Below are 20,192 nucleotides of genomic sequence, written 5' to 3' on the forward strand. Positions count from 1 at the left end.
GGTCTATTCTATATTTGTGCCAAATTTTATCAAAATCGGACCAGTAGTTTTTGAATTTATTCCACACAAACATACAAAAATACAAATCTTTCCTCTTTATTATTAGTGTGGATATGAAGATACAAAAAAACGTCAGCCGGTAGACTGGTAAAGAATGCCAAACAGCATTAAGTCAGCCCTTTGTAGATATTTTTGTGCAATAAAGTTTAAAATAAATAACTAATTAAACAATATATTTGCGCACTTTAAATGATTCATAATCTAGTAATAATAACCGAACAGCAACAAAATTTAGAAGAATATTTGGACGGCAGATGTTTCTCTAAAAATGAAGGTAAGTACCTATTTTGTTTTAAACTTTTTATTTTCTCTACGTAAGTAAATGTAATCATTATTATTGACATTCACGGCACATTTTAAACGCGCAAGAACACTTTCACTTGTTATTTGTCGTTAAAAATGCCTAAAGTGTAAGTTGATACTGCCGAGCTTGCATGAAGACAGTTATGAATGTGGATCAAGCGAAAGAAGTATGCTGGGATAGTGGTAAGTAAAAAGATGTTAGTCTACACCTCCTCGTAAGAGTATTCCACGTTCAGCTGTTTGGCATTGAGATTTAAATAGTAACAGATTGCTAGCCCGTCGCCTAAGAGAAGAATCCCAAGTTTATAAGCCTATCTTAGTCTCCTTTCACGATATCTATGGAAAAGTCGTCCTATTCTATTATTATTGATGCCGGGAACCACATGGCCCGGCTCGGTTCTTCGTGTTTTTTATGCATGTATAATATGTAGATAGTAGTGCCGTGTGGTTCCCGGCACAAATACAAAACAAAAAGGAATAATACCACTCCATCTCTTTCCCATGGATGTCGTAAAAGGCGACTAAGGGATAGGCTTATAAAAATGCGATCCTTTTTTTTAGGCGATGGGCTAGCAACCTGTCACTATTTGGATCTTAATTCCATCATTAAGCCGAGCAGCTGAACGTGGCCATTCAGTCTTTTCTGGACTATTGGCCCTGTCTACCCCGTAAGGGATATAGACGTGAGTATATGTATGTATGTATATATATGTGTAGATATCAATAGAGTACTTCAAAAGAAATACGGTGAGAGCTACATAATCAGAATAGCCGATGTAATATAACAATGGTGTTCAACGGAGCTGCTAGTTTCAATCGGGTCAAGTTCACGGCCCGCTGACTCGCTAACCAATGGGATCGGGTGATTAACATTCTATTAACTCTGACACCTCATTCAAAAGAGAAAAAGTACTTTAAAGACGTTTTAAAACATATTTTTTTGATAACGATTAAAAGTATTCTAAGTCAAAGGAAAAGGTTGGCCAAAAACAAAACTAGAATGTAACAAAACATTTTGAAATTTTCGAAATATAGTCTGTTCTCTGGTCCTTGCAGAAGACCAAATTTTACCAAACTGAGAACCAATAAAGACTTTTTTTTAGACTTTTATTAGATATTGTATGTACATATATTGTATGTAATTCTATTTTTAGTCTAGAATGCAACATATCATGATGCCAGAGAGTATTTGCAATTAAAAAAAAACTATTTCTTATGAAGTAGAAAATTGCCTGAGCCCTTGGGAAATCAAGTAGTGCAACTTCGCGTGAAAGTCTTCAGATGATGACGTTCAAATAAAATTGTAATAAAACTCACGGTTTCATATTTCAGTTTTCAGTAATATACATATGTAACAAAATTAAATATACTTATATTTAGTTCCATGTGATTCCCGGCACCAATAAAAAAAGAATAGGACCACTCCATCTCTCTTCCATGGATGTCGTAAAAGGCGACTAAGGAATAGGCTTATAAACTTGGGATTCTTCTTTTAGGCGAAAGGCTAGCAACCTGTCACTTTTTGAATCTCAATTCTATCTTAAAGCCAAATAGCTGAACATGACTTATCAGTTTTTTCAAGACTGTTGGCCCTGTCTACCCCGCAAGGGATATAGACGTGATTATATGTGTGTATATGTATCGCTAAAAGCTAATAGGCATACATACTAGTTCGGTACCGAAGTACCGAAGCCTTTATTCCTTTAAAATATAAGGAAAAGTTAACGTTCCTTTACCCATAGTCTGAACTGCCAGCTGTTTTTTTATAACTTTTCTTTTTAAGAATATCTTCAAGCCTATAACTTAGTCGCTTTTTATGACATCCATGGGAAAGAGATGGAGTAATCCTATTCTTTTTTGTATTAGTTGGTGCCACAGAAACCACACGGCCGCTTTTGGCGATATAGGTATGTTTCTAAAAACAACGAAATAACTAAGTCATTTTTATTATTTAGCGTAATCTTCAATGTTTCAGGCAATAGGCTATTTGACTGTATTAAAAATATACATTTCTTTTATGTCATCAGTCTTAATATTATTTTTTTGGAGCGATTTGTATTAACGCGAGATAAAAATATTGCATTATTTTAACAAAATCCGTCTCAGAAAATTAGGGTTTTTTATGCAGCTGTCACGTGACTAAAAACGAACGTGATTGGCTATTTCTATTATGACGTCAATTATCCATAAACAGACTGTGGATCGTACCGTTCCATAGTGTTCGCTATTATTTTTCAAGATTTTATAAGTGTTTGATCGCTCAGGATTACTCAGAAAACATAGGTATTTAATAATGGAAACCAATTCCGCGAAAGCTGACAGTCGAAACCTACCAAAAGTGGACGCAATAACGGTTGGCGTCTTCTTCAAAAACAATCCAGATTTCTATGCTGCCGAACTGAGGAATGTGAAAACATCAATGTAAGTATATCTTGGTAACTACTGATCTTAGATCATGATCTGAAACCACTTCTTGCAAATATTCAAATCCATCGGCATAGAAAAAAACAGTTTCTTAGGAGATTTTATTGTTGTATTAGTGCATTGAGGCACTGCACAACATTTATAGGAACTCATTTTAATAATTTTCACACATATGATGTGGCACAAGTTAAATAAAACAAGAGAAAATAGCTTTGTATGATATTTACACGAAATTTACGTCACTGCATGCCATGGCCGCCATATTGCTAAAAGTCGCGTTTTGGCGGCATATTTGAATATTTCATTTTCTTTTTCGATTTTTTAATAAAATAGCTGTAATAAAGGCAGGAAAGTATTTTTGTAGGGCTCCTTATAAACAAATAAATACCCTAAGATAGTTTTTAGAACTTTGTCAAATAGCCTATACAAGCCTCATAGTCAAAATATTCTACTGAACCAGCCCCCGTTTCAGGTCATAATAAAAAGAGCTCGCAGATCCTAAATAAAACACAAACAATATTATTACAACGCCAAAATAATCCAATTTTCACTCCGGATATTGTCCAATAGCCTTTTGTTCGCTCGCGTATTGTTTAACTTTACACTGTGAGGATTGGCTAGGGAATAATGAATTACGTTTTGTTTCGCGTATTTGGAATGTTTTTGTTTTTTTTTTTTGGCACTGCACAAGCTGTGTTATGTTAGTCAAGGGAATTTTTTGCGGTTTTATTTCTTTAATTCCTGACTGGACAATATAGTATTATGCTACAGAATGGATACCTACTGCAAAATACATAAATTACAAACAAAATACAAAAATACATACAAGATACATTATAAATATGTTATAGGTAATTATAAATCCATATACATACATAAAATATCAAATTAGAATGACCCATTAGGTAGATCAATAATTATTGGTCTACCGAAGAAAGCACCCATTCACAACATGTTTATTTTTTAATATTCCTTAATAACACTAAAAAATTTGCAATAGTATCTAAAGGTACCAACTCTCGATTGAATTCCACCAGCATTTAATCCAAAGTGTCCTCGGATCCGGGCCACCTTTACGACAGTGTGGATTCCATTAAGCCTTTGTGAGGTGTCCGCTGAAACTGCCTTTTATGGCCGACTGCGAATGTGCGACTCAAAGGAAGCACGCGTCAATACTCGAGAGAGTGCAATATACACGCGGTACAGAAATATCCAGAGAAAGCTATGTTTTCTACGGTTTATTTTCGGAATTCTGAAATAATGTGTTTCAAGTCTTACTTTATTTAAATTCAGTGACTTCATACATCGACGTATTGTGAAAATTTGCGATACTGAGATTAGAAGTTGGCAACACTGGCAGTCGCTTAGACTTGTCGTCGCAGGTCGTACAACTAATAATAAGTCGTCAATCGCGTTTAACCCAGTCGGTTCGAGTCGTTGCGACCGAAGTCGTACAATGTCGGCACGCACGGACGCACGGTGGATGAGGCCAAGCGCATATTTTTTTTAAGTAAACACATATCCTAAATGATTTAGTGAGTAATTCAAATACGAAAATTTGGAAAGAAATTTTGATTTATTTATTTAAACTATTGCAGACAATCCTAAGACAATTCACTAAATGGTAAATGCGCTTTACGCGTCGGAATACGATCTGATTATTCAAGAAATTGGTGTCTAGTCATCGGATCACCCGATAGTCTTATACAGATAATGTATTCACTGGCTGTGGTCCAAGGATCGTATCCCGCCTTTGTCGTGTCTTCGTGAATGTAACGATGTATAGATTTGCATCTGCGTTTTATCGTATTGGGTTGGAATTACTTTCGTTTTAAGGATAACTAGGATAAAAACTAAAAAACTATTTTATTTATTTACACTTAATGCACGTAAAATGTACAACGTGTGAACTTAAAGGCACAAGGCATTCTGTAGAAATTGTTCTCAAGGCGTCGGGCGCCGGGCGGCCGGCTTACATTGGGTCTTTCGCTGATATCCGTCTCGATTTTGGACCATGTAGAAATTGTTAAAGTTGTATATATTTGCTTGTGTTTGAATTTTTGGAATAAAAGACGTGATTTTTGCTCAACAATCTATTGGACACTAGATGTACAGACATGACATTGTCATAATATGAAAAAGAAATAAAACTAGACGAACACATTCTCTACCAGTCGAACGGTATGATGTACGGGTGGTGCGATAACTGATTAAATTAACAAACAGGATTTTTTTATAAATCTTTATTGCTCCTAATGTACTTACATAATTATATTGTTTAAATTCACATACTATTATTTGTATGAAGTCGCGTATATACAACGCATATAGATAATTTTACCATCGACCTTTAGACTTTATATCAGCGCATTTTTTTAAACTAGATAATAAGCAAAATAAACAAAAAAGCTTAACTAAACTTTACAGCGGCAAAGCTTACATTAGCTGCTAAAGTATTTTCTGCAACGGAAGCAGAACAAAAGCACATTTTTGTTGTTTTATTAAAGCTGCTAACAACTGCGAAAGTTCATAATAAACTGCTGGTTTAAACGCGTTAAAACTTTTGACTTTCAACGTTATTTTTACCATTATGCAAGTTTACAATACGTACAGTCAACCACGTATCAAGTAACCCTGCATGAAACTTAATGACGCGGTTATAAAGCTGAATTTGCAGTGAATTTGTATAGCTTGATATGAGGTGACTGTAGCTACAAATAATGTGCCGACCGCAATTTTTATTGCGCATAAGATGACGATGTTGTATGGTAATCGTACGTAAGGTACCCGTAAATATTACTACATAAAATAGTATAACTATATTTATTAAACATGCGAAAATAAAATAAATTAACTAAATAAATAATATTTATATAAAATTCACCCCCACCAGAAGGCCATTCAGCTAAGTGTGGGCTTTTAACCTTGTGAATTGGCTTTACTATCCGCCTAGGAATAGGGATGTTGTGATACAAAAGTATTGTCTACTTCTGATTGTTATTTTACTAGTAGTTGTTCGGCGCGAACATGGACCACGTAAAAATTTAAAATTTAAAAAAAAATAATTTCTCAAAATATACTTAACCACGAAGTCAACAATTCCATTGACAGATCCTACAAACTTATAAGAATTATTAATTTCATCAAAATCTGATCAACGAGTCCAAAGTTATCGCGTTATATACGAGTACCTACATACATACAATAAAAAATTTGCATCAAGTTGATTCGTAGACCTCACACGCTTCGCTCACTCCGTCAACGTCAAAGCTAGGGTCCTCAAAACTGACCTTGTAAGTAATACTTTACATGTCAAACATTTCCAGCAAGGATTTTAGTTCGCAATTTTCTTAGTTTATCTCTAATGCACCAGTAGTATAGTTACTAATTTCGCTTGGGACCTATAACGCTTCCGCGAATAGTACCTTAGTTCGTCTGGGATCTACAACAGTTCGCGCAAAAGAAAATAAAAATATCAAATCTATGTGAGGCCACTTGAATGCCGTAAATAATGCAAATGCATGTTGGTCTATGTGCATATTAAAAGAACAGTATTCTTCGCCGTAATGCGCCAGCCGTTGTTTCCTGGGTGTCTTTCTCATACATGTTTGATTCGACGGCTTTATTTATACGTTTATGTCTTTGCCGTCCTTAATTTTTAAACTGACCTTGTTGGCACATAGGGAATAGAAGTAAGTAGGCAGGATAGTTATGAGCTTAGGGGGAATTGAACTGACTGTAAAAAGTCGTAGAACAAACCATGTTATTTATTAGGTCAGCCTGTGAGATTTCTGGTTGATTAATATGAAATATCTATGGGTTACCCATATATAAATTTTTTGGCAACTCTTAAATACAGACACCGATCAGTTTCAATTTTATTATATGGTATGGATTAGATATCTATCTTTTTGTATAAATACATTATCTAATTACACACGTGTTATTGTTTCCTGTGGAGGCAGGCAGAGACTTTTACACTTGGCCGGCCTACAAAAATGAAACATGCGAGGAAAAGTGATTGATTTGTTTTATAACAGAATATTGTTTTCTTTGCAGGTAAATTCCGAATGACTACCCGACGTACAAATTCTGCGAAATTCAGCCTATTCCTTCAAAAATATTTTTGATGAAGTAAGTACGAGGCCTCTGAACAAGTCCTTTCTTTTAAAAGATTGAACGACTCGGCATATAAAAAGAAATGAGGGCACCCACACACGGCTCCACCCGCGTAAAACGGAATATCTCTTTAACTTCTGTTCCCGCGGGAATTTAGGAAAATCATCTCTTTTCCTCTCGGTGCACCCTTCGACCATACAAGGAAGTTGCCAGCGGCTTGGGTGATGCAATGTCTGCCAGTCAGTCGCTCAATAACGGAACAGTTTTACATATATAGATTAAACATCCATAAAGTGAACTTAATTCGAAATTTGAAGAGAAGCTATCCAATCAGAGTGGGCCTTGATCGGCAAATCCATTTAACGCTGAAAGCCTGACAGCTAACATCACAGGCTATATCGACTCAATTCCATCGTACATATGGAAATCGGTTATTGAATTAGGTACTTTGTCGAGGGCAGAAGGGAACATCTCTATTTTAGAATATATTTATGTAAGAAGATAATCTAATCACACCTTTTAACCAAAAGAGAAGAGGCTATAGTACCTCTTAATTTGAGGCTGGCCAGCCACAGTCTCAACACACTTCTTTTTATTTTGAAACTACCAATAAAGAAACTACAGAATGACTTTTTGGCGGGAACCCAAAAGTCATGTCGTTTGTGCTGTAACATTTTTTTTAAACTCCCGAGAAGGAACGTAGTAATTACACAGCTACTTGGTCATTATAAGATGAATATTCCTAAACGCGGTCTAACTTCAAATGGACACTCGCAAAAAGCTCATGAAGAAGTCTGAGTGCCACAACTACACCTGAACGTCATTAAATAATAATTAAAATAACCTTTAAAAAAAGCAAACAGACAAGAAATCAGATGCCACATGTGAAAAATATGCGGAAACAATTCAAGCTAGAAACCAAATATGATGAAAGGAAAGTTTCGGTTTTAATATATGTAGTTTAATATAGTAAATAGACAAGTATTATTTTCTTCTAAATAAATTATTCATTAAGAAGTATTTACTTTGAAAGTTTAATTGAAATAAGTAAATGGTTAAATCCCAATGCGCATATAACACAATTATATCGTAACGAATACCTAATTTGGCAATATAAATCGCGTAAAATAATTTCGCATGCGTTAATCGAGGCATGAAGACATAACCCTGTTGTCAGCCATTCCGAGGTACCGTGGTAACGGACTGGTCCACTGTTCCAGTACTCGTGTGGGAGGTGGTCCAAAACATAAGATATTCGACATTTTTATTTTATAAAGTCTTTTCAGACTTGAAAAGAAAATTGGCCTGTCTACCCCGTAAGTAAATTAAATTTGGCATAGGTTGTGTAGATGACATCAGTCTCTTATGTATAAAAATATGTGATTCAGTGGCGAGTCAAGCATAGTATCACTCTGTCACATAGGCCGACAAATAGATTTATGTGGGGTTGCCAGTCACACCTAATGACCGGACAGACCTATGACTTCCTTTTCTCCAGACCTATGACTCTTAATTCCTTTTATTAAGGAAGACTTACAGCTAAATAACAAGAAAGACTATTTAATCACGCTCCAAGTTCCCGACTCGCACCAACCGTTAACGGTACGGCCAGTAGCTTGCAATCTTCGAGAAATCGTGCTAACTGCACCGATACTGTAATTTTATCGCTGCTTTATTAGCTGGATGAGCCTCCAATTATTGCCTGTGCGCAATCCGGTAATTAATTGCTAGTTAGATTTTTCGATTTCCGAGGTGTTAACGAACTTTAATGCACATAACGTAGATATTGATGTGTCATATGAAACACGGGATCGTAAAAAATGTAATAATATACCACCTAATTTTAAAAATTACACTTTTTTGGTACTCTTACAAATAATAAAAATATTTACCAAGTTATTTTTATGTCTTATCAAGTTTCATCTAGATGTCTTTTTAAAGAAAGGAAGAAAAAAAAATATTTATTATGACATGGACATGAATATGTCATGACATGGTCATCATAGCTGGTTTTCAGTAAAAACTTAACATACGCTTAAGAAAGATAGTTGGAAATTCTTACGTCGAACAAAGATAGTATTCGTCCCTTCAGGCTCGGCATTGATTTCTGAGGGAGTAACAATTAGTATGACTGAGTACCTGCCTTCATAGTTATAATTCCTTACGGGGCTATAGAAGCAAGGACACGTTAAGTTGTAAGTAAAGAAGTCTTCCGACCTCGGCAACTTTCTCAATTTAAATTGAAATACGGCTTTGGTGACAAAAACGTATAACTCATTCGGAGTGTCACAACTTTGTGACTCAGTTACAAAGAGGAAGCAAAGTTTGTTTATACAATACGTGTATGTATAAATACTGTTTGAAAACAATATCAAGTCATCCACAGAAGTGGGACGTGACTCGATTTTCATATAACGCATGAAAGACTTGAAACTCGCTGGATTCGCTACACGTTTAGCGCTCCGGGGATTCCTAGCTTCCTATTTACTTTCTTAGCTATTCTATTCAGAGTAAACATCTTGGGAGTTCTAGATAGAAATACTTATAGCAGGGCTCGTCTTGAATCTTATAGCCGATGCGACACTACATACACTTTTTAATATAGCGAGGAGCCACTCTACAGTTTGGCGGAAATGTGTATCTTTAAGAGAAAGTAAAAAGGACAAAAAATGACTTGACCTTTGAAAATATGTGTGTGGCATTTACGTTGCGATGTGTCCGCACATCATCTTGGAACTCGCAAAGCGATAGAACAAAGGAAAGTAGGTGGTGACAGCGTACCCGCAAAAACAGAATAATTCCCGTGACTATTCTAGGATATGCTTAGTATCCAACAGTTTACCTACACGCCAAGAAGTTTTGTTTGCACGTTTTATATAATAGTTTCAACAGAACTTTCAAGCACTTTTTTCACAAAAACAACAATACCTCCTATTTCTAACCGGGGGTTATTTGATTGCTCACCAAATAGATCTGGAGCTGACATTTGAATATGATTGTAAACTAGTTCCGCTGCGTATTGTTTGGTATTGACAGCTCTATTGAATCTAAGAATGATAATGTAACACAACAATTGATGTTTTCATAGAGACGACTAAGCATTATTTGCCAATCATTCCCTACATCAAAACAGTAACACTCCATCTCTTTCCCATGCATTTTGAAATATGTAACACAGGGACTAAGGAAAGTATTTTACACACTGATTCTCCTGTGGTCTGACTGATGAAATTAGGCTTTCTTTGCCTGTAAGATGACAAATAAAAACATATTTGACCAACAGATTTGGCAACATTCCAATTGAATGAATGAAATTGATATTAGTCCATTTCTTTAAGGACAACAATAATTAAGGTAAACACACTTGATATTTTTGTTAAATATAAAACAATAATACATTTTTAAATAAATATAAGTCACGAGAAGATAAAGCATATTTAATACATTTCATAATGCATACATAGTATTTGACTAATGTATTTTTTATTATAAGAAAAGGATTATAGATTCGATTGAGTAGGTAACCATTTCTAATTATAAGACCTACTATTTGCTGTGGACAACATAATAAGTGAGTTTACTGGAAATGCCGTAGAAATGCTGACTAGATCCGTTACCGTGAGTTCATTGAACTGCGCCTTTGTGGGAAAATTTCACTAAAGCACATTTGTTGAAAATTACAAAAACGTTAATGAGCGTATAATGTCATGGACTAATTAATCGCACTGAATGTGTAACTAAATTTTAATACATTTATTAAAGTTTTTCTTTCTTTCCTTCTTACGGCCTTCCAGAATCGTCTGCCCGTGAGATTGTAGGACTCCTGGCAACTAGTGTGCCAGCATCCAAGTTTAAGCTCCCTTCTTAAAATTTTGGGGGCATAATAGGATCGTAAGACATTCCACCACAAAGCCCTCCGGAAGAATAAAAAAATTATGTACTACATCCAGCCAAACGAGGCCTTCGAGTCCTTTCGAGACGCTCTCTCTACCCCATTAGGGATAAAGATATTATAAGATAGATGCCCATATTGTCTATCAGTTCACATGACCCAAGCTAAGTCAGGATTCGTTGTTGATTACAAGGGTATGATATCAGTAGTTCTGCATTTACCTGATTGTCTCATTCTGGATCGTCACGATGAGTGGAACCCGGGCTCCTAGTCCAGAAGATAGTGATAAAAAAGCATAAAGGTAATCTCTGGATGAACGAGGATCAAATATGTGTGTTGTATAATCGGTGATCTCACTACGTAGCTTCAACTAATGTACGAATGTGTTATCTAAACACATGAGTTCACTAATAGGTAGGTACTTTTTGGGTATCGCGGTGTCTGACGTCTCTTTTCCCGCCGAAAAAAATTGTATTTTTTTTTCTTTATTGCAACAATTACAATTTGTAAAGTACAATAGGCGGACTTAATGCTTAAAGCATTATCTTACAGTTTACTATTGGGTTAAACAGAGAACCTTAAACCTATATTTAAATTCGGTCTCAATATTAGTCACAGACATGTCTATTTAAAAAAAAAATCGTTCAGTTTCTACAAGCGTTCACACTTAAAAGTCAGTTGGCTAGCCTTGCTGGATCAGTTTGGTGTTAGTTACCAAAACAGCATTATCAAAAGGGTCATACAAGATAGATAGACTCTTTATTGCACCATAAGAAGAACAGAAAAAAAACAGGTAATGAGGTACAAAGGCGGACTTATCGCTATAGCAATATATTCCAGTCAACCTTAGGGTAGGAGGAAACAAGACGCCATATAAAAAAGGTAGGTACTAAAAACAATTAGATAAGTGCAATACATCTCGATGGTGCAATGCCAATTATGGTTCTGTTTTTTGTTTATTTCCAACTAACTTTTACTCGCAGCTTCGCCCGCGTGAATTTTGCGCCACCTACAAAAAGCTACGAATTTAGCGGCCCATATTAAATTTATAATAATAATAAATATATATTAGTTGGGATGCGAGCCGTCACTTCCAATTAGGCACTCCCATAGAATACAGAAATAACATTTTCTGTATTTTGTTATTCCATTATATTTTAAAAGAAGATATTTTTTTTTAATGAACGCTACGAATAGACTGATTTTACGAATAAACTTGATACAGAGATAGGCTAGACCTTTAAGAGTTGATTAACATAGAGAATTCTGGAAATTACCATAAAAGCAAAGCCTCTGATTAAAGGAAATTAATAAAAAAGTTATAAAATGTATGAATTTAGTCATAATTGCATCACAGAGCCGCCTAAATAAAGCCCTGCTCAAAATATGGAGCGATCTTCCTTGCTTTGTGGTTCGATCTTCTTTGCTTTGTGGATTGCATCGTGACGTGATTCATAAAGAAACATTTTCACTGCGTTGTATAATAAAATACTTTATAAAATGCTCCGATGATTTCGCACAAAGAAAACTAGCAACGACCTCGTGAGCATCCTTATGATATGAAAGTGAATTCGCTTCTATTTAAAGATTATAAGATTTTTACTGAAGTTAGGTACTATTTACTTAAAATATATCAAACTTAGTATAATATTCCGAAACATACATACATATAAACATGTCTAAATGGTTGCGGGGTGACAGAGCCAACAGTCTTGATAAGACCACGTTCAATTGTACAGGTAAATGCTAGAATTGAGACTCAAATAGTGGCATATTACTAGCCCATCGCCTACAAGAAGAATCCCAAGTTAATATGTATTAACCTTTCCCTTAGTCGCCTTAATCGACATTCATGGAATATATGGAGTGGTCCTATTCTAAAGTAAAAGAAACCACATGGCACATGCACACTTATTCTAGAATACCAACTAAATTGCAGGGTTGCTAGTAATCTAATAAAAGAATGCCTGCCCCTGTAGCGGTACGAAGCGAGCTCTCTCCATAGTTTCACTGCGCGTCGCATGCGCCGGTGAAAGTGCCTTGGACCGGCGACTCGCTAATACCAACTGTATTTTTATCCCGACCGTGCTGACAATGGATGAAGACTTAATTTATAGATATTATTTCTCCAAAATACAGGCTCACGACAGTTTGGAGCGCAGGGTCTACATAATTTGTATCATCCTGCAAAAAAATTAAATTAGTTTCTCGTCGCAAGTTTTAGGAGTTCAAAGAGAAATATCGCGCCAAGAGGAAAGATGGATACTACATATTTTCAACTTAATTTAGTTTTTTTCCATTTTTGTGTATTTTTTATCGCAACATTAATGTGTCCGACACAATTTTTATGCAATATACCATTAAATTTTTTAAATCGCCGGTTGCAAAATAAAGTAGGTATCAGATTGATTGAGATATTCAGTCTTGACGGCCTCTGTGGCGCAGCGGTAGTGCGCTTGTCTGTGACATCGGGGGTCCCGGGTTCAAATCCCGGCCAGGGCATGATGAGAAACGAACTTTCTCCGATTGGCCTGGGTCTTGGATGTTTATCTATATAAGTATTTATAATAAAATATAGTATCGTTGAGTTAGTATCTCGTAACACAAGTCTCGAACTTACTTCGAGGCTAACTCAATCAGTGTAATAAAAAAAAAAAAAAAAAAAAAAAAAAAAAAAAAAAAAAAAAAAAAAGATTAAATATACAAACTAGACTGCAAATATAGTTAAGCTTCCGTTTTACTCGAAGGTTTACTCAAAAGCGATAATGATAATTTATTTTATGATTTGTAAAATACTACGGTTAGAACCACAGAATACAGAGCATGTTAGTACTGCAATAATTATGCACAATAACCATAACACTTCCAACAAAGACGCATCAGGAAATTCACAAACAATTGAACAAAACCAAAACATTATAGTGTCGGCATAACTGTGTCTTAGCAAGAGATCTATGACATAATAAAGGCGGAAAGTGCCATAACTTAGATATTTGGCGTGTGTAGCACTTGAAGGATTGTACAGTGGGGAAATATAGCTAAACGTCTACATGTTATATAGATAACGTCTACCAGCGTTAAGAGGGGAATTTATTTCAGTTTGGGTCCTGGTTCATACACTAGATCAAAAGTGTGCATTTTTTTAGTTACCCCTAATTAATTTAGGAATAGATACCTTTCAAGTTATTGAAAAATACATACATACTACATAAAATGTCGCGGTTTTCCCGGAGGGGTAGGCAGAGACTACATCTTTCCACTTGCCACGATCTCTGCATACTTCGCTTCATCCACATTCATAACTCTCTTCATGCAAGCTCGGCGGTTTCGAGTAAGTACCTACTCTTGACTCTTGATTTGCCAGGACGTCTTTAATTTGATCAAGATACGTTTGTCTAGGCTTTCCCACTCCGACCTTTCCCTACATACTCCCCTCTCTCTCTCACTTATTGAAAAATAAGTATCAGAAATAGTGTCGTTTGGTTAACAGCACTAGAATAGGATCACCTGATATCTCACATAGATGTCGTGAAAGGCTAAGGGAAAGGCTAATAAACTTGGGATTCTTTATGTAGGCGATGGGTTAGCAACCTGTCACTATTTGAATTTTAAATACAGATGAACGTCGCTTTTTAGTCGTTTCAAGACTGTTGGCTCTGTGTAGGGGAGAATAGGGTAATGGGAGCCTATTAAGGGAAAGTTTTAATAAAAATCACGTTAGTCGAAATATTTGTAATTTTTTATTATAAACTCTTACCTTCATTATTAGAGAACATTTTAATCATAGTTATAATCAAGTACAGACATGAAATAAGGTACAATTAGCGTTTTACTAAAAAAAGTCAGTCGCTCCTATTACCCGACATATGCGGGTAATGAGAGCCCATTTAACGCTCATAGGGAAAATGGGAGCCATTATAATTACTATTTAAGAAAAAATAACAAAACGTATACTATGCATGAGGTCTAGTTATTACAATTATCAATATAATAAAACGCTTGGTTTGGCTTTTCTTCTTGGGCAAATACAGTACGTCTTCCCAGCTTAGGTGAGTTTTTGTAGCTACTGTCGAACAAATACCGCATTTTCTAATGAATCCACTGTCCAAGAAGCTTTTGTTGTTGTCCAAGTTCTTTTACGTGGCATCTAAAAGAAAAAATAAGCATTTTATATCTCTGAACTGACTAAATGGGGCAATGGGATCAATGTCGAGTAATGAGAGCCTTACTAGGCTACCATTAGCCGCTGACCACCATTTTGAAAAGTATTGACATAACTATGTAATTGTATTCTCAATCACAATTCAACTATTTGTACTTGTTAGTTAACGAATCTAGCGATATAATAAGCATAACTACAATAAAATAAGATTATATTTTCATGCTTACCTTGATAATGGCAATCGGCAATTTCTTGTAAGCGTGGAGCGAAAAACACACAACTGTCCCTTGTGACTAAACGAATGGCACTAACGGTTCAAGCGCGTCAGGCGAAGTTTGCCGATTGTCGACGGAAGTAGCCGAGTACCAACGATCGTGCAAATGTGTCTGCATTCCGCTCAAACACCATAGCTCCCATTGCCCGACCGCTCCCATTACCCCACGTTCCCCTACGCCGCAATGAATATATAGTCTTGAGTATGAATGAAATCAATAAATGTCGCGGTAGGTAGGTACCTAATAGATGTTTTATTTACTAGTTATATGTATGTCATATTTGTTCCCGTGGTATCTACCAAATATCGCAAAAATTCGTTTATCTTGCGTGTGGGTAATAACTTTAATAGTATCTCCAGAACAGTCGACATTGACTTGTTTAGGTACTACAAGCATAGTGTCAAGTGCAAAGCGGTTGCTTTATGAACATATGCTCCAATAAATGCACTGTTTATTATACTCTTTATTAATTTGTATGTAAAATGCTCTTATCTAACTACCATACCTTACTTAATAATAACTATCACTTGCAACTGTATTAATTAAGTTATAAATAGCGTGTATAAAATATGTTCGTCCTTTGTAATAACTAATCAAATTCTAACAGTAAGACCTGTAAATTGGCTTTTCGTTTTGTATAACTGTTAACTTGTTATTAATATTGTAAGCTGTTGGTCTTTAATAAATAAAATAAAAATTAAAAATAAAAATAAAAATAAAATGTCTAGATGTGTGGCCGTGTATAGAATCTCGGCTATGCAATTTCCTGCTTCCTGTACTGCGTTCGCTGTAAAGGAAATCTTTGTAGCAAGTTTTTTTTTATCGGTTTTCTTAAATCGCCGTTTTCTCTTTTGTTTTTACCGAATGGCAATCAAGTTATCCTTTTTAGCAGCATTGGCTCATTTCCTGTCTTGTTAAAAAATATACGAGTATATTAGTTACTTTTTATATCACTTTGCTGTTCTTCTACGCAAGACACTACGAGTACTTCCATTTCTTTACAGGTTCTTGCAACATCAGATACGAGTAAGTCCTCTTTCGTAGTTCATATAGTTCATACAGACAAACCTTTTTAATTAATTTCTTAATAAAATTTTAGGGAAGTCCTCTGATAGAACTTAGATTCTAATAATCAATGTAGTCTATCGAGATTTGCTTGCCACTGCGATGTTAAAAATGTCTTTGCATTTTCCTGGTTAGTTCTATTTTAGTTCTAAAATTACAACAAATCTATCCGAAGCTGTTTGTATTATAAAATAACTAGCTGTCCCGGCAAACGTTGTTTTGCCATATAAATAATTTTTAAGTAATTTCTAGTTAAAAACAATGTTAAGGGTGGACAACCCTTATCACTAAGGGGAAAAATAGATGTTGGCCGAGACTCAATATGCTCACAAAATTTCATGAGAATCGGTCAAGCCGTTTCGGGGGAGTACGGTACGGTACGGTACCTATAAGATATTTAAATATACTTAATTATGAGTCTTTTTGGTACTTTCATTGTGCTGTGATGTAACGTTTAATTAGCGTTACACGGTTCTGGTGCGTTAAGTACGCAACGCTATGTAACACACGACGGCCATTTTTTATTTTAAATCAAGTTACAATTGTAACCTAAAGATGCAATTAGCTCAGTGTTTTCTTCAATCAATTTCGAATTTGGAATGATTATATAGCTATCAGCTGAGGTTAGAAGTTCAATTTGCCTTGTGGTTAATGGAGAATTTTCTCTACCACTGCGGAAAATGAAATTAATCAGGGATTTTTCGCTTTACATAGGTAGATTCGCGTGAGTATTCTACTTTGATATAATTTGTGTGATCTGACTCAATCTAAAGAAGACATTTTACTCATGATGACGTGTCGTTGTCGCAGTAAGACAAAATTACAGAGAACGTTACCGAACGGATGTGGTGAAACTATGACCACAGCTCGGCTTTGACCGCCTTATTACAAAACAAGGATAGAGACAATGGTGTAGATAAAATAAACCTACGTTTGATAGATGTTAATCCAACCATGCCCGTATTATTGAAAGGTGTGTTCAGCTCTTTTCTTACAGGTCCTAAAATAATTACTAGCACCTTTATTGGACAATCCAGGCGTATTTTTTTAAATTTAATTGTTAGATTATGTACCTACTTACAAAAGTATTAAATCAAATTTGTTTTAAAAAAATCTCCGATATTGACAAATTAATATCTATTTAAAAATACTTGTAAGTAACGTAAGTAATAATCACTTATATAATGTATTATATAATAATTACCTAGATTTTTATTATATATACATAAAATCACGCCTTTTCCCCGGAAGGATAGGCAGAGACTACATCATTCAACCTGCCAAAATCTCTGCATATTTTCTTCGCTTCATCCACATTCATAACTATCTTCATGCAAGCTTAGATTAGAATCTCTTTTTAAATTAATGATAATAAAAAAGTATCCACTCTTTTATTATTATTAATTTAAAAGAGATCCTAATCTCGAACATAAAAAGACGAGTCTTGAATGACGATAGTATATAAGAACACCTGTGTCACAGGGAGAAAGCGAAAAAATGTGTCATTACGTATTCCTCTTATGATCAGAAGAGCGCGCTTAAATCACAAAAGGAATTTTTCGAGAATATCAAATAAATATAATTGGGTGTATGCGAAAGAAAATACAATGATCTTGATTTACATTAGCTTCATTTCACAAAGTCCAGCGAGGCTTACTTATTAACTGACAAACAATGTAAGTATAATAGAAATAACTGGGCGAAGGATATTGAAATTTTGCATGTAAGTTTCAAAAGTAACCATGGGGTAACAAGAGAGTTAAAAATCCCCAAGTCGGCGAGAAAATAAGATTTGGGCTAAGATGATGCGGAGAAAAAGTACCTAGTTACCCTATATTGAAATTATTATCCAATTTAGAGTACATACCTACTACATTACAGCTTACAAAGAATATCAAAGAGGCTTAAAATATTCAATTTAATAACACAATAGCGTGTCGAATTATGCAAAGATTTGCTTCTTGACAATTTAGGCGCGACTTTTACTTTCTTTGTATGTTTAGTAACACTTTCGATTGCTTCTCATTATCAAAAGGTTAGATCGGCGAGCATTTACAATCAAATTATAGTAATCTATCTAATCTCGTTAACAATGACTTGGATATTTGTAGCTCAGATTGGGTCACTCAGTTGACTTATTATTGTGTACAAAATTATCTCGTAAGTTAATTTAGTGAAATGGCAACACTTCAGTTCGTTAATCACATTATATAAATGGATACTTTAAGGTTTATCATGAAAAACCTTCAGAAGCGTATCAAAGACCTGATGATTTTTAATGAAAGGGCTGCTTTTCGGATTTCTTAAAACCAAATGAAAAGATGCAGCCTTGTTATCTTTTCACTGTAACGATAATATCTACATTATCCAAACTTTAAAGCTATAAAGAACCGATGTCTAAAAAAAGCCTTATTGCTTAATTTATATAAAAGTATAAAATATATCTGAATAGACCTTAGCAAAAGCAGTTACGATTTGTTAAGAAACAGTTGAAAAAATATTTTTAACGTGAATCTGTATAGGTCCTTTGCCACTAATATTGATTGATTCCCAAATAAAGTAATTATCCCCTAGAGGCCCTAGACGATTTTGCGAGGTTCGTGTTATTTGGTGGAACTGATAGCATTCCAAGGCGGATTGTTTGTCGTTATCTACTTAAATAATAGTACAATTCATTTTCATTTGCATTAGATTTCTACGTAATTGTTTACAGTTTTAGTTATTGTAGGCATTGCGAAATATTGAATTATTTTCTTGAAAATATTAGCTTACAAGGAGCTTTTGGTCTCTGTTGTCTATGGTCGTCTGTGTATAGTTTATTATCGAACGTTTTTTATGCCTAATTATTTCCGTAAAAATTAAAATTAACAACAATGTATTCAATAAAAATAAATATGTGTTTTCAAAAATTAATATGATTATTATTATTTGTGTTGTATATCTGTCTGTCTGTCCATAAATTCTGTTATTAGTTTCAATGTAAATATTTGTCTTCATGGAAAGACGATGAATGCATGACTTTGTGAGCTCTCTCTAGAAATCGATTCAAAAGAGGGACTCATAAGTTACAAATATAATGTCGGACTTATAAGAACAATGAACATAGTATATGTAGGAAGAAAGATAATGTCCATAAAAATCCTGTAAATATTTCATACTGAATATTCTCTATATGTAATTGCATTCTCATGTAGCTACTAAGCTTCTGGGCGACTAGAGATTAAGTGACAAAATGTGCTTTCGGCTCCCTCACAACGATCCCCTTGGGAACTCTATTCCATTAAGCAAGTATTATTGTTGTAATCATCCTCCTTACGTGTCCTGGTTGCCCTTACCTCTCTGGATGGATGGAGTACGGGGTCAGCTCGTGACTGCAATCCTGGATTAGATTAGTAGTTCTAAGTTCATTGGCTTGCATATCATCTTATTCTATTTCTAGCCAGGATTTCATCAGTATGCCTCTTCTACCTGGATCCGACGGCGGGGCAAAACACAGTGTTCCATCAGATATCTTGCAGGCTTCTGCAAACATGACCGTTTTAAACGTAAGGTTATAACGATGACTGCTTCTTATAACATACATACATATGGTCACGTCTATATCCCTTGCAGGGTAGACAAAGCTAACAGTCTTGAAAAGACTGAATAACCACGTTCAGCTATTTGGCTTAATGGCATTTTACGGCATCCATGGAAAAGAGATGACGGCCTCTGTGGCTCAGCGGTAGTACGCTTGTCTGTGACACCGGAGGTCCCGGGTTCGAATCCCGGTCAAGGCATGATGAGAAAAGAACTTTTTCTGATTGTCCTGGGTCTTGGATGTTTATCTATATAAGTATTTATTATAAAATATAGTATCGTTGAGTTAGTATCTCGTAACACAAGTTTCGAA

At 35.1% G+C, this 20,192-nt stretch overlaps 1 protein-coding gene and 1 long non-coding RNA gene across 2 annotated transcripts in view; one reads left to right on the top strand and one right to left on the bottom strand.

The window, feature by feature from the left end:
* LOC106129794 (neurogenic locus notch homolog protein 2) overlaps nt 1–20,192 on the top strand; it is a 58,253-nt gene that overhangs the window by 15,989 nt on the left and 22,072 nt on the right. The window lies entirely within an intron of this gene.
* Nucleotides 14,516–15,329, bottom strand: LOC132902827 (uncharacterized). The gene is made up of 2 exons (XR_009657250.1): nt 15,188–15,329; nt 14,516–14,945 (listed from the first exon to the last, which is right to left on the bottom strand). It is a non-coding gene; the product is annotated as an uncharacterized LOC132902827 (long non-coding RNA).

This window comes from Amyelois transitella, chromosome 18, assembly GCF_032362555.1.
Source record: "Amyelois transitella isolate CPQ chromosome 18, ilAmyTran1.1, whole genome shotgun sequence".
Classification (NCBI taxonomy): domain Eukaryota; kingdom Metazoa; phylum Arthropoda; class Insecta; order Lepidoptera; family Pyralidae; genus Amyelois; species Amyelois transitella.